The sequence below is a fragment of the Lemur catta genome, chromosome 3, assembly GCF_020740605.2.
Source record: "Lemur catta isolate mLemCat1 chromosome 3, mLemCat1.pri, whole genome shotgun sequence".
Lineage (NCBI taxonomy): Eukaryota > Metazoa > Chordata > Mammalia > Primates > Lemuridae > Lemur > Lemur catta.
The window spans coordinates 83295327-83308706 of NC_059130.1; the positions used below are offsets into that span (position 1 = coordinate 83295327).

Below are 13380 nucleotides of genomic sequence, written 5' to 3' on the forward strand. Positions count from 1 at the left end.
TAGAACTTTGGGAGAGTTGGAGAGACTTGAGCCAGTTTCCCTGGTCCCCACCGTTAGATTCTCTGGTCACACCCAGAGGTAGATAGAAACTAAGTAATATCAGGGATGGGACCTCCCTCCCACCTTGCTGGGAGTTTCCTCTGATCAACTTTTCTCCCAAGATTGCATCCTGCCAGTGACCTCACAAATTTTTCTTGTCTCTATGTAAATTGCTATCTTTTCAGGAGGCGCATGACAACCTCCGTTTGCTCAGGCCTCCATTTGTACAGAAGCTGTTATTACAGAATAAGTTTAATGGGTCGTGAATTTCGTAGAGAAAGGGAGGGTCTCTTGATGACTTCGTATGTACCAGCCATGGACCTATTGGCTCCACAAGGAGTGCATTAGGCTAAATATTTTTAGCCCATTGCCTCTGGAGGTAACAACTCTAAATGCTTCATTAAATTTTCATGGGTGAGTGATAGAAGCTACCAGAAAAAAAAAAAAAAACCAAAAAACAAAATACAAATCCACTACATTAGCTTTATTATTACACAGCTGGAAGACAGGAGCGTGGCCCCTAAAAAGAATAAAAATAAACTTCTTAAGGAACTGTTGCCTGCCTCTTTCTTTCCTGTTCTGCACAGCTCCAGCAGGGCAGCCCTTGATTGGATTCACAGCAGCTGCAGGCAGGCCTCCGGACACAGGTGTGCCGCACAACAGGCATTGACTGGAGCTGAATCCAGTCTCAGGTCGAAGACTTTTCAGACTGACGCAGTATTTTCTGCGATTCGGTTTTCCTAGGATCTTTGTAAGCGAGGACGCTATGTAGGGTGCGATTGATGGTGTACTCGCGGGAACCTTCTCCCGCGCCGCTCCTGGGATTGTCTACTTCCAGGCATTCTAAGAACCGGGGGTGGGAGGAGTAAGCCGCAGTTAGCAGGGGGTCTGCACACCCTCCGAGGCACGGGTAGCTCCCTGGGACTAATGAAAACGTGACTCGTGGAAGCCCGTTCCCTTCCCCGGCCCAACTTTGCCTGGGGAACCTCAGTTAAGACGGAAGCCGCGAGCCGCCGTAGCAGCTGGGAGCGAGCGCCCCCTCCTGCAAAGGGCGCGGGGGCCACACGCCCTCGCGGAACCTCCCCTCTTGGTCTCGCCCACTGGCACTCTATTTGGGTACGCGTAGGTTTAGAGGCTTGGATAAAAGAGTAGACCCTAGAGAAAAACGCGACAGGCCGGGCGGGGCTGGTGGAGGCGGCGGTGATGGTGGCGAAAACACTGGCTACTTTGTGAACCCCTCCTGTCCCTCACCCCTCCCCGCGGGCGCAGCCGGGGCGGGGACCCCATGCTCTCGGCTCGGCTCTCCCCCTTCCACGCCGGGATGGGGAGTGAGCTTAGGGGCTCCAGAGGCGCGACTGCGATCCGCGGCGCCCCCGCTCGCTCGCGCGCTCGCTCTTCCTGCTCCTCGTCGCCACCGCGACTCGGCTAAGCTGTCGGAGCGCGCTCAGGCGGCGCGGAGAGCGCCCCGGCGGCAGCGGGAAGCGCGAGGCCCGGGCGAGGGGCGCGCCGCGGGCGGCCAGGCAGCGGCGGCCGGAGAGCGAGCAGGTGAGCGGCACCGCGAGGCGGGGGCCGCGGGAGGAGGCGGGTCTGCGCGGGGGGCGGTCTCCTCCCCCTGCTCTGACGCGGGGCCCGTGGCTCCCGGGGAGGATGGACCCAGCTGGGCGCTCGCCTGGGCTTCCCCGGGCTGGAGAGCGCGCCTGAGTGCCGCCGCCCGCCGGGCATGGGGAGCCGTTTCCCGGGCGGCTGCGGCAGCGGAGGAGGATGCTCCGGGCGAGCCGAGGTGAGGCGCGGCGGGGGCACGCGGCAGCCCCGGAGTTCAGCGCGGGCAGGTAGCCCGCGGAGACACGGCGCCGGGCGCCCACGGAGGGATAAGCTGGGGCCACCGGGCGCGGAAGAGGGCTCCCGGGCGCGCCTCTCGGGAGTTTGGCTAGGGGTGCTGCGAGGATGGCGACTGCAGCAGTTTTCCGCCCTTTTTCTCCACTTGCTGGGAGGAAAAGGACTACCTCTGCTTCTCCCTCTTGTGTCCCCTCACCTCCCTACTTTTGACCACGCGCGAGCTCGTTTCCAAGACACTCGTCTCTCTCCAAGACCCCCTGCACCGTCCGTCTTGCAGTCCCGGCTCTATCCATCCCCGAGGCTTGCTTCTCCCACTCCAGAACCTGACCTGTGCTCGCGAAACCACCTCCCTGCCTCGCTGGTGGCAGCCCCGGGCCAGACCCTCTTCCCCACTTGGCCGAACCTGGTTCTTAAGTCCCTGCTCCCCGGCAGCGCTGCGGTTCTGCCTGGACCTCTCGAAAAACCGGCTCTACCCCAGTAACCCCAACCCTTTCGCGGACACATCAGAGCTGGATTCCGCGTTCCACGGACCCCCGCCTTACTTCGGGTCCTCCATCGACTCTGTTCTCTGCTGCGCGTCCCCCTGCATTCTACTCCCCAGGTCCCCCGCCCCCCTGCTGCTCCCCTCCCCAGCCCGCCCCTCTTCCTTCTCTCTGCTCCGGGCTCGACGCTCTGCTTTGGATGCGGAGCTCAGTTTTTTTCCTACTGGGGAAACTTTAAGTCCCCGCTGTTCGGCTCATAAAGGAGCCATAAAAGGGGGTCTCCGCCGCAGAGAGAACTCGGAGTCGGGGAGTCCGACATGGGGGGAGGTTATGTCGCGGCGTCGGAAAGGGGCCATTGGGTGAGTGTACAAAGTAAATTTCAAAACCTGGGTAGCTGCTGTAGCCGGGGACGCCGCTGGCTGCGTCCTGCCGTGTATTATTGTGACCCCTGCTGGGAGGGCGCGTCTTTTCTCTGCACTTTTTAAGGCGCTTTTTTCTTTTCTCTTTTTTTTGGTGATGTTGGTGGACCGGATTGGGGCGGGGGGTACGAGGGAAAGCCGTCTGGCGAGGCCAAAGCCACTTGGCTGCTGCGTTGCTTCTTCCTGGACCCGCCAGACTGTGTATATTTCACTCCGGGTAAACTACCCCCAACCCCCAACTGAATCGCACAAGTCCTCATTGTTGGGGGTCTGCTGGGGCATTTCCGCTGGGCTGGGAGAGTCTGAAGGAATGGGGTGGGGGTGGGGAGGCCGGGGGCGCTTGGCGACCGCTCGCCTGGCAGCCGCGGCGGGCGGAGTAGAGAGCGCCGCGGCGCGGGCGTCTGTGCGCTCCGGTGTGTGTCGCCGAGGCTGGGGTGCGTGCCCGCGTGGGTCGCTGCCTGCATGCGCGTTTGGATGCTGGCGCCTGTGTTTAGCTCTGTTAGAGAGAGGGGCGAGTCGAGAGCTTGCGGAAGGGAGAGCCCTTTTCTCTGCCCGGAGCTGGACGCGCGGGCGAGAAGCTTACAATGCGGCTTGAAGCGAGCCTGCGGGGACGGGAGCGAGAATCCCCCGGTCCCGCCGCTTCTCGCCCTCCTGCTCCGCTCCCGCGGGCGCATTAGACGCACGTTCACAGTGTTGATGGTTGTGAATAAAGGCCGTGTGGGGGTTCCACTACACTTCACAACGCTTAACATGTTTTCAAGTAATCATATAAATTAAAGGTGGCTTACGTTCAGAACCCCCTAATTATCCAGTTCACGTTTGTACATTTCTGTGTCAATTGTAGGTCTTCAGGAAATCCATAAAATTATAAACCATTGCCACCCCCTGAATTAGCACCCATTGTTTTTATTATTTGAACTATGAGTGATTCTGGATTGAATCCTGAATTGCGCTGACGGGAAGATAGACGGGGTGGGGAGGAGGTTAGAGGGAGTACGAAGGCGACCCCCACCCCTCAACTCTTTCACTCCCTATCCTGAAAAGGCTTGGTGACAATTCTGGAAACTGAAAGGGATCAAAGATTTTCTTGATTTCCTATTGAGAAGGGCGACCTAATCAAAGCTGTATAAAAGTCAACTTCTAAGCAATCAGAAATTGTCTGCTGATGTCCATGATTGAAACCCTAGCATTCAAATGTAGTATTGAAGAACTCCCAGAAATGCCTTTTGAAGCGCTATTGTTCTTTTCTGTATACAGAGGCCCTCTTAACGGTTTAGGAAGTTCAAAATGCAGCGATTTGAAAGGACTGACTTTGTAACTATTTGGCAACGCGGGGAGGATCTGCAAGGATGAGAAAAGAGGCCGAGGTGGGAAGTGCAAATGTCTTCTTACTATCTTCTTGGGAACAGTGCTGCTATCAAGTGGGAATTCAGTTCTACATCAAGTTGGCAATTAAATCTCTTTCCTAAAGCAGATTTAGAAGATGATTTTTAGTGGTTTTTTTTTTTTTGTGTGTGGTGGTTTGCTTAAGGCCTGAATAGGCATATCTGAAACATTTAATCATGTTCATTGTATTCAACAATAAAATCTGAATAAAAATTACTTATTGTTGATGACGCTCATCTCACAAGCTGTTTCACAGTATGTTGCATTTGCAAGACACACCATTGTGCAAGGCTGCGGGGAAGAGATTGTATCACTTATTGTTCATTTTCTTCTCCCAGCACCAGAGAGGAATATGCTTCTTCACTCGCCTTTGCCCTCCAAAGTAATTTTTCTTACACGGGTGGGTGTTTGGCTTGGTACTTGATAGCACCCATCTGAAAAACTGCTCTTAGTGGATTTTGGATGCCTGGAGCCACCCTGCAGGCAGATGAAGAATCTAATTGAGGCAGCATTTCATTTTGATAATTCACTTAAGTCACACATTTTGTTTTTGCTGAGATTTAATCCTTTCCTCAAACTAATAAAGCAAACAAAGCAGGAAAATCACAATTTATGCCTTTTAGATGGCACTTTAAAAAATAGCATATATAAAAGGGTGTTGTGAGGAACTTGAAATGTTATTTTGAACTTACTGTGACAAAGAATGTTCACTGGTTGAGTTAAGCAATTTTGGATTAATCACTTAACCTCTCAGAACCTCAGTTTCATCATCTGCAAAACAGGGACAGTATTACCTACCTTGTTGGTCTTTTATGGGGAAAATCATCTCATTCAGCACTTTGGCACCTAGCAGGATTCCAAGAGAATAGTAACTTTTAGTAATAGACAGTGTGGAATGCTGTTAAAGGAGGATAGCATTTGGAATTGGGAGACCAGGATTGAATCCAGCTACTTCCTTAGTGATGTTTGGCAAGTCACTTCTCGTATTAATAAAAAATAATAATTTTTATGGAGTACTTATATACACTATACATATATTAACTTATTTAATCTTTAAATAACCCTAGGAACTAGATACTTGTATTCTCATTTCTTTTTGATAGATGAGGAAACTGGGGCACAGGGAGATTTGGTAACGGGCCTGCAATTACATAGGAAATAAAAGATGGAACCAGGATTTAAACCCAACCATTCTGGTTCCAGGGTCTGTCCTAACCACTGTGTTATGCTACCTCTGACTGAGGAGGTGATCCCAGCTATCTCCCAGGTGGTTGTAAAATTTAACGGGGAATAATGAAATAGCAAGACTTTTATAGTAGGAATCTACATATTTTCCCATTTTTCCATGCCAACAACACAAAATGGGTGCTGCTTTGTTGCCAACAGGGCTTGAGGCTGTTGGTAGACATTTTGAACACTTGTGACTCTGTGATAGCTTCTGACAGGTATCGATTGTATTGGTTCATATTTACCTACTGTGTGAAAAATTTATTAATTGGGTAATTAATTAGTAATCAATTAATTAGTAAATGATCAATTAGGCAATTAGTAATGCAGAGACCACATTACTGCTCTTGTCGGTTACTAGATGTGATAAGCAGAGATTCTGAGACTAAAAGGTGGTATAGCAGGTGGTAAGAAGTCTGGACTTAGGTGCTGTGCTGCCTGGCTTCAGACCTCAGCTCTGCCAGCTCCAGAAGTGGTGTGGCCTTGGCCAGCTTACCTAACGTCTCTGTGCTTTTGTTTTCCTTAAAATAAAATAACAGTACCTACCTCATAAAATTGTGATGATTATAAAAATTAACACAAAGTACTTAGAACAGTACTTAGCATGTAAGGTTACTTAGCTATTACTGTTATCCTTTAAATGAGATAAAAATCCTTCCCCTAGATAATAAAAAAAGCTTTCTGTCATTGATATCCAGAGATTTAAGTATCCTAATAGTATCTGGTCTGTCTTTAAGAAGATACACGTTCTAGGATTTCAGGAAAAGATTTTGTTTTATTTTATTGGAAATATTTCTTTGAACATTTCTGCTCTTTGTGAAAAGGAGTTTTGGAAGTCCGCATCTTGCTGACCTCTGCATGCCGTTGTACTTTGTAGCAATTATTTTAAGGAAAATAAATGACTTTGATTGACTGGTTGAATTCTAGCGGTGGAGTAGTCAACTCTCCCAATTTACAGATTGGAAAAAAAAAATCAGAATTGCAGCGATACAGAATTTTACAGCTGAGAGGCACCATTGCAACCCAGAATTCTTGGACTCCTTGTCCAGTGCTCCTTCCACTAGACCAGATTGTCTTCTATACCAGGATAGAGAAGTGGCTTGAAAATATAAATAAAACTTGGCAGGGAAGGTGTTGTCAGGCTAACAGCACGAGCCAGCCAGACATTCTGCACTGAAAAAAGAGTGTTAGTAGGAAAAGAAAACCCCTCCTCTGATATGTACCGTATTTATAGCCATGAAAACTAGCACTGAGCTCAGTCTATGAAATGCATGTCAGGGTATGAACTCATGTAAAAACACAAAAACAACCCATTAATCTAATTAATTACCTGAATGTTTCTTTTAGGTTGGAGACCAAATGTTCGGGTTTCTTTTTCTGTGACATACTCTTTGTATTTTTCTTCCATTTAGTCCGCAGATAGGGGAAGGTTTTGGTTCAGAAATCATAAAACTCCTCTGGCTTCTATTTCATGAAATATGTAGCATATTCTATTGGAAAGAAATTGCCAACTTGTTTTTATTATTATTATTTTATTTTATTTCAGCCCAACATATAACTAATCTACAATGCCAGTGGGGGATTCTCATAAACAGAAAGGAAAACAAAAATAAAATCCTGCTGCATAGAAGAGCTCACAGCTAAAAGGATGACAGTTATGTGGTGGCAAAGTCGGCCTGTTTAGCTTAGGGGATAAAGTGAGGGGTGGGGCCTCTCAGATAGTTGTAACTGGTTAGGAGTGAACCCAGGTCAACAGTGTTGACCACCTAGAATGAGTCTTGCAGAATTAACAGCCCCATGTATGTGCTCTGAGCTTCATATGGATTTCTGATTTTCCCTGTTGGTCTGTCTCTTCCATCGCTTGACTGGACTCATGATCTGTTGGTTTACTGTCCATCAGTTTAGCCATCTGCTTTTTGCTCTTTCTCTCTCTGCCTCTCCTTGTTTCTATTAATATCTCAGTCTTTGTCTTGGTTAGTCTTTATGTGTTTGTGTGTATTCTTGTTAGTGTTACATTTGAAAATAAAGACTGAAAAGTTAGGACTATGCGTTGGAGAGTATCTGGGAAATTGAGGAAGGAAATTCTGGTCATGCACATGAACATCACTTCTGTGTTCATTCAACAAATATTTACTGAGCACCCACTTTGTGCCTGGCTCTGGCTCCGTGCTAGGTGTTGTGAAAGGTTCAGAGATTTCCTGCAGCAACGACACTCATTTAACTCATGGAGAATTTTCTAAACTCATTTGTCGTAGAACTTTTGATTTCAAGGATCATCTCTCAGTGTCTTATGAAATGGATTGGGGGAAATATTTGTAGGGAATCACTGAAGATTTTTAAGAGGAGTTAATTCTATCATGAAAATAATGTGTGTAATTTTAAATGTAGAATAGAATATTTAAGACATACAAAAAGCATAAATAACAATACAGTAAAAAGTTTCATACCTACCACTCAGCTAATGAAATAAAGCCAAACCAATATAGTTGAAGCCTCCTACTAACCTCTCTCTGATCATATCTAACCCCCTCCTGCCAGACATAGTCATTATCATAAATTTGATATTCATCATTCCGTATGATTCTTTTGAATATGTTTTTCAGAAGAACAAATCTTAACAGAATTCCATTGAATTCTCATTCAGTTTCTAGCTAGTCACGACATAGGTGATAAGAAAGAAATACTATTTTGTCCAATAATTGTTCTGGAATAAAGGACATTTATAACCTGTTTGGGGGAAGGAAATGTGGCTTCTCCTTTTAACTCCAGTATCTGAAATGTAGTAGATGCTCAATAAGTTTCTGCTCAATTGAATTAAATGTGTGCAGTCTTATGTGGTTCATTAAGTTAATGTGGATAAAAAGATTAGGGTAAATTAATTGTTTTCCATGAACTATATGGAAATTCTTTGTGATCAGTGAACTTGAAAACTATTTTCTATTTTTGTTGCAGTTTTTTATTTTGTAATCTGGATTTGGAAGTGAATAGTAATAATTATCTGTTGAAAGTCATTTCTATGTTTTATTGACATCTCTGAGAATCATTAACAATAACTACTTATCCAAATCTGTCGTATTAAAATAGTTGATTCAGTACAGCTATCTACTTCTATTACAGGAAAAATTATAAATATAAATGAATCAGCCAAAAAGGAAATTTTAAAATTAGAATGCTAATCAATTACTCATTATCTTGACACTAAATACTTCCAAGGTTTATGAGGGTCCTATCCTTGGGGTGTCCAACGTCAGTAACAGAGTTATAATTAGCTACTCTCATGCCAACACAAGCATTTCTCTAGGTATATAGGAGGAACATCCTCTTTAAAAAGTTTACATCATCAGAAATATAGGTCATATTTGGGTAACATTTTCCTTTTTTATTATCCTAGCCCATATTCATATATTGCTGTATGTCAACATGTAGAGTGAATGGCAGAATATTGGTGAAGAAGGCATGGTTGAAAGAATGAGAGGAGAAAGAAAGTAGAAGAGTTAACAGGCCAACTGGGGGAGGTTTTTGATATTAATACTGAATCATAGATATATGGGAGATAGAAGATTAGCTTCTCCCATGGGGTTAGAAGTTAATCATGTCAGAAGATCTACCCCTAGGGTTTTCTATCTTTTCTTTCACTGGTACAGATTTCTCCTAGTAGTTTTGGGAGTTATAGCTAAACTCCAGCAGTTAGTAGAACAAGAGTGAACTTTGTGGTGTGAATGACCGTGATAAAAACACTGCACAGAGGTAAAGAAGAGATGTTGTACAATGCTATTCCTTGATGATTGCTTAGTAGTGCCTATGAGGATGGCTCATGGTAGTGCTTGTCGTGAATTGCAGGCCACATTATTCTGAGCAGTATCATATGTACACTCATAAAACTTCTAAGTGTAAACCACGACCATTGAAATATACTCAGGTTAAACCAGAAGTGCTGGTAATCCAGTTGTGGATAAAATCAAAGATGGGCCAGCCTCATGCTGAATTTGAGCTATGGCATGTATCCTTAGAACATAGTTCCAATGAATGCAAAAAGGTTATTTATGCCTTCGGGAAGCTGAATAGATTTATAGACCACAGAGAAGTTGGATTTTTGCCAACCTTCTGCTGTCTAACTCCTTAATTTTAATGTAGTTGAATTTATCAATCTTTTCCTTTATGGTTAGAACTTTTTGTGTATCGTTTAAGAAAGCCTTTTTTTTTTTTAACCCTGATGTCATGAACATGTTCTTCTTTATTATCTTCTGAAACCTTTATTGTTTTGTTTGCCTTTCAAATTTAGGTTCTATAATCCGTGTGTGTGTGTGTGTGTGTGTGGTGTGAGGTAGGCATTCTAATTTTCTTCCATATGGAACAGTAATTTTCCTGGACCATAGAGTCAGTTTCCTAGCATATATTTTTCTTTTGCCCAAACCAAACTTTATTTATAATAAGCCTTGGTATTTGGCAGAACAAATCCCCAAAATGTCCTTCTTCAAAAGTGTCTTGGCTTTTCTTGGCTGTCTGTCTTCCATATATATTTTATTACCATCCTTTAAGGTTTCACAGGAATACTGTTGATATTTGATTTGAGTTACATTGAATTTATAGACTGATTCAGGGAGAATGCCATCATTATGATATTGAGTCTTTCTACCCATAAATATAGTAACTCTCTCCATTTATTTAGTTCTTATTTAATGTCTTTCAATACAGTTTATAATTTCCTCTACACGGGCATGAACTCTTGTTAGATTTCTTTTTAGGTGCTTTATATTTTTGGAGTTGCTACTGTGAATGCTATCTTTAAAAAATTATGTTTTCTAGCTTATTAGTTTTTCATCATATACTGCCTGTATTTCTTGTTCTAAATGATGGGGAGTCAGGAGATGAGGAAAAACACTGGTGTTTAATGTGTGCTTACTAAGTACAGGCATACCTTGGGGATAATTGCCAGTTCAGTTCCAGGCCACCACCATCAAGCAAATATTGCACTAATGCTAGTCATGTGAATTTTTAGTCTCCCAGTGTTTATAAAAGTTATGTTTACACTATATTGTAGTCAAATTTTAAATGTGCAATAGCATTGTGAAAATAAGACCAACGTACATACCTTACTTAAAATACTTTGTTACTAAAAAATTTTAACAATCATCTGAGCCTTGAGCAAGTTGTAATCTTTTTGCTGGTGGAGGGTCTTGCTTTGGTGTTGATGGCTGCTGACTGATCAGAGTGGCCGTTGCTGAAGGTTGGGGTGCCTGTGGCCATTTCTTAAAATAAGACAGCAGTGAAGTTGGCCACATCGGTTGACTCTTCCTTTCACAAAAGATTTCTCTGTAGCATGTGATGCTATTTGGTAGCATTTTACCCACAGTAGAACTTCTTTCGAAATTAGAATCAATCTTCTCAAACTCTGCCACTGCTTTATCAATTAAGTTTATGTAATATTCTAAATCTTTTGTTGTCATTTCAACAGTGTTCATAGCATCTTCACCAGGAACAGCTTCCATCTCAGGAAACCACTTTCTTTGCTTATCTGTAAGAAGCAACTCCTCTTCCATTAAAGCTTTATCCTGAGTTTGCAGCAATTCAGTTACATCTTCAGGCTCCACTTCTAATTCACATTCTTTCTCTTTTTCTACCACATCTACAGTAACTGCCTCCACTGAAGTTGTGAACCCCTCAAAGTTATCCATGAGGGTTGGAATCAATTTCTTCCAAACTCCTGTTAATGTTGATATTTAGCCTTTCTCCCATGAATCATGAATGTTCTTAATGGTTCTAGAACAATGAATATTTTTCATAAGATTTTCAGTTAACTTTGCCCAAATCCATTAGAGGAATCACTATGGCAGCTTTAGCCTTGCGGAATGTATTTCTTAAATAATAAGATGTGAAGGTCTAAATTACTTTTTGATCCATGGGCTGCATGGATTTTGTGAAGACATGAAAACAACATTAATTTCCTTGTACATATCTATTAGAGCTATTGAGTGACTAGATGCATTATCAGTGAGCACTAATATTTTGAAATAAATCTTTTCTTCTAAGCAGTAGGTCTCAACAGTGGGCTTAAAATATTTAGGAAACTATGCTGTAAACAGATGCCATCCAGGCTTTGTTGTTCTATTTATAGAGCACAGACAGAGTAGATTTAGTATAATTCTTAAAGGCCCTAGGATTTTCAAAATGGTAAATGAGCATTGGCTCCAAAACAAAGTCACCAGCTGTATTAGCTGCTACCGAGAGAGTCAGCCTGTCCTTTGAAGCTTTGAAATCGGGCACTGACTTCTCCTCTCTAGCTATGAAAGTCCTAGGTGGCATCTTTCAATATAAGGCTATTTTGTCTATATTGAAATCTGTTGTTTAGTATAGCCACTTTCAGCTATGATTTTAGCTAGATCTTCTGGGTAACTTGCTGCAGTTTCTATATCAGCACTTACTGCTTCATCTTGCACTTTTATGTTATAGAGATGGCTTCTTTTCTTAAACCTCATGCACCAACCTCTGCTAGCTTCCAACTTTTCTTCTGCAGCTTTCTCACCTCTTTCGGCCTTCATACAATTGGAGAATTAGGCCCTGCTCTGGATTAGGCTTTGGCTTAAGAGAATGTTGTGGCTGGTTTGGTCTTCTATCCAGACCACGAAAACTTACTCCATATTGACAACAAGGCTGTTTCACTTTCTTATCATTCATGTGTTCACTGGAGTACCACTTTTAATTTCCTTTAGGAAATTATTTTGCATTCACAACTTGGCTAACTGGCGCAAGAGGCCTAGCTTTTGGACTGTCTCAGCTTTTCACCATGGCTTCCTTGCTAAGCTTAACCATTTCTAGCTTTTGATTTAAAGTGAGAGGTGAGTGACTCTTTCATGTGAACACTTAGAGGACATTGTAGGGTTATGAGTTGGCCTAATTTCAATGTTGTGTTTCAGGGAATAGGGAGGCCCGAGGAGAGGGAGAGAGATGGGGGACAGCCATTGGGTAGAGCATTCAGAACACTCACAACATTTATTAACTTTGTTATCTTATATGGGCCTGGTTTGTGATGCCCTAAAATAATTACAATAGTAACGTCAGAGATCGCTGATCACAGATCACCATAACAGAAACAGTAATGATGAGAGAGTTTGAGAGAATTATCAAAATGTGACACAGAGACAGGAAACCAGCACATGCTGCTGGAAAATGGCACCATTAGACTTGCTCATCACAGGGTTGCCGCCCACAAACCTTTAGTTTGTAAAAAACTCAGTAACTGTGAAGTGCAATAAAGCGAGTGCAATAAAACTAGGTGTGCCTCTACCAGGTGCTTTCCACGCTCTCATTTGATACCCAGAACAGCTTTAGGGAAAGGGCTGTGGATAGCTTAGCACCACTATTGACAGGGTCATTTCCCTCCTTTGCAGACTGACAGTGCAGGGGGCATAAGAGGTTGTCCTTCATCCCAATGGGCCAGTGGGAGGGCAGGCTAAGGAATGGGGCTAGCAATGGGGTGATCAACCAGAGCAGCGGCCAGTCCCTTTGTTGAGGTGGCAGAGGTTTTTTGAAAGCTATCTCTGGGTTTCCCACAGAGAGAGAGGGGATGCACGAAGGTAGGCACTGTCCCCTGCTGGTTAAATGCCCTGTCCAGTGTGCTGGGGCTGGTCTGGCATTTCAGGAAGACCATAGTTATTTGGTTGCCTGAGGGAGGGTTTTGGCTGGTGTCTCGGGTCAGTGAATATTATTCCCACTTCCAGATGGGGAGCCACAGGTGTAGGGGAATGAAGCGATGTGTCCGGGTCACCAGCCTGATCTGGAATAGAGGCCCAGCTCTCCTTGCACCATACCGGGCTCTTTCCATCCCATAGGTTGACTAAAGATCCTCAAGCATGCTATGAGGATGATGTAGTGAAATAACTGGCAGGGTTTTTCTATTGGAGGAAGTACCATTATGTATGGGAATTGTGATTTATATTACATCTATAAAAAGGGGGATAATGGGAGAGATGTCTGACTACGGCCCATGTGGT

At 44.1% G+C, this 13380-nt stretch overlaps 1 protein-coding gene across 6 annotated transcripts in view; it reads left to right on the plus strand.

Moving 5' to 3' along the window:
* Window positions 1–1028: 1028 nt before the first annotated feature.
* DAB1 (DAB adaptor protein 1) overlaps window positions 1029–13380 on the plus strand; it is a 394543-nt gene continuing 382191 nt past the window's right edge. For 2 of the 6 annotated variants that reach the window (XM_045546435.1, XM_045546437.1), the window contains exon 1: window positions 1689–1819. The gene's annotated coding sequence lies outside the window, so the exon portion shown is untranslated. Of the gene's footprint in view, window positions 1156–1458; window positions 1585–1688; window positions 1820–2538; window positions 2717–13380 lie in introns of those variants that run through there. The other 4 variants (XM_045546433.1, XM_045546434.1, XM_045546432.1 and 1 more) reach the window with 4 other exon arrangements.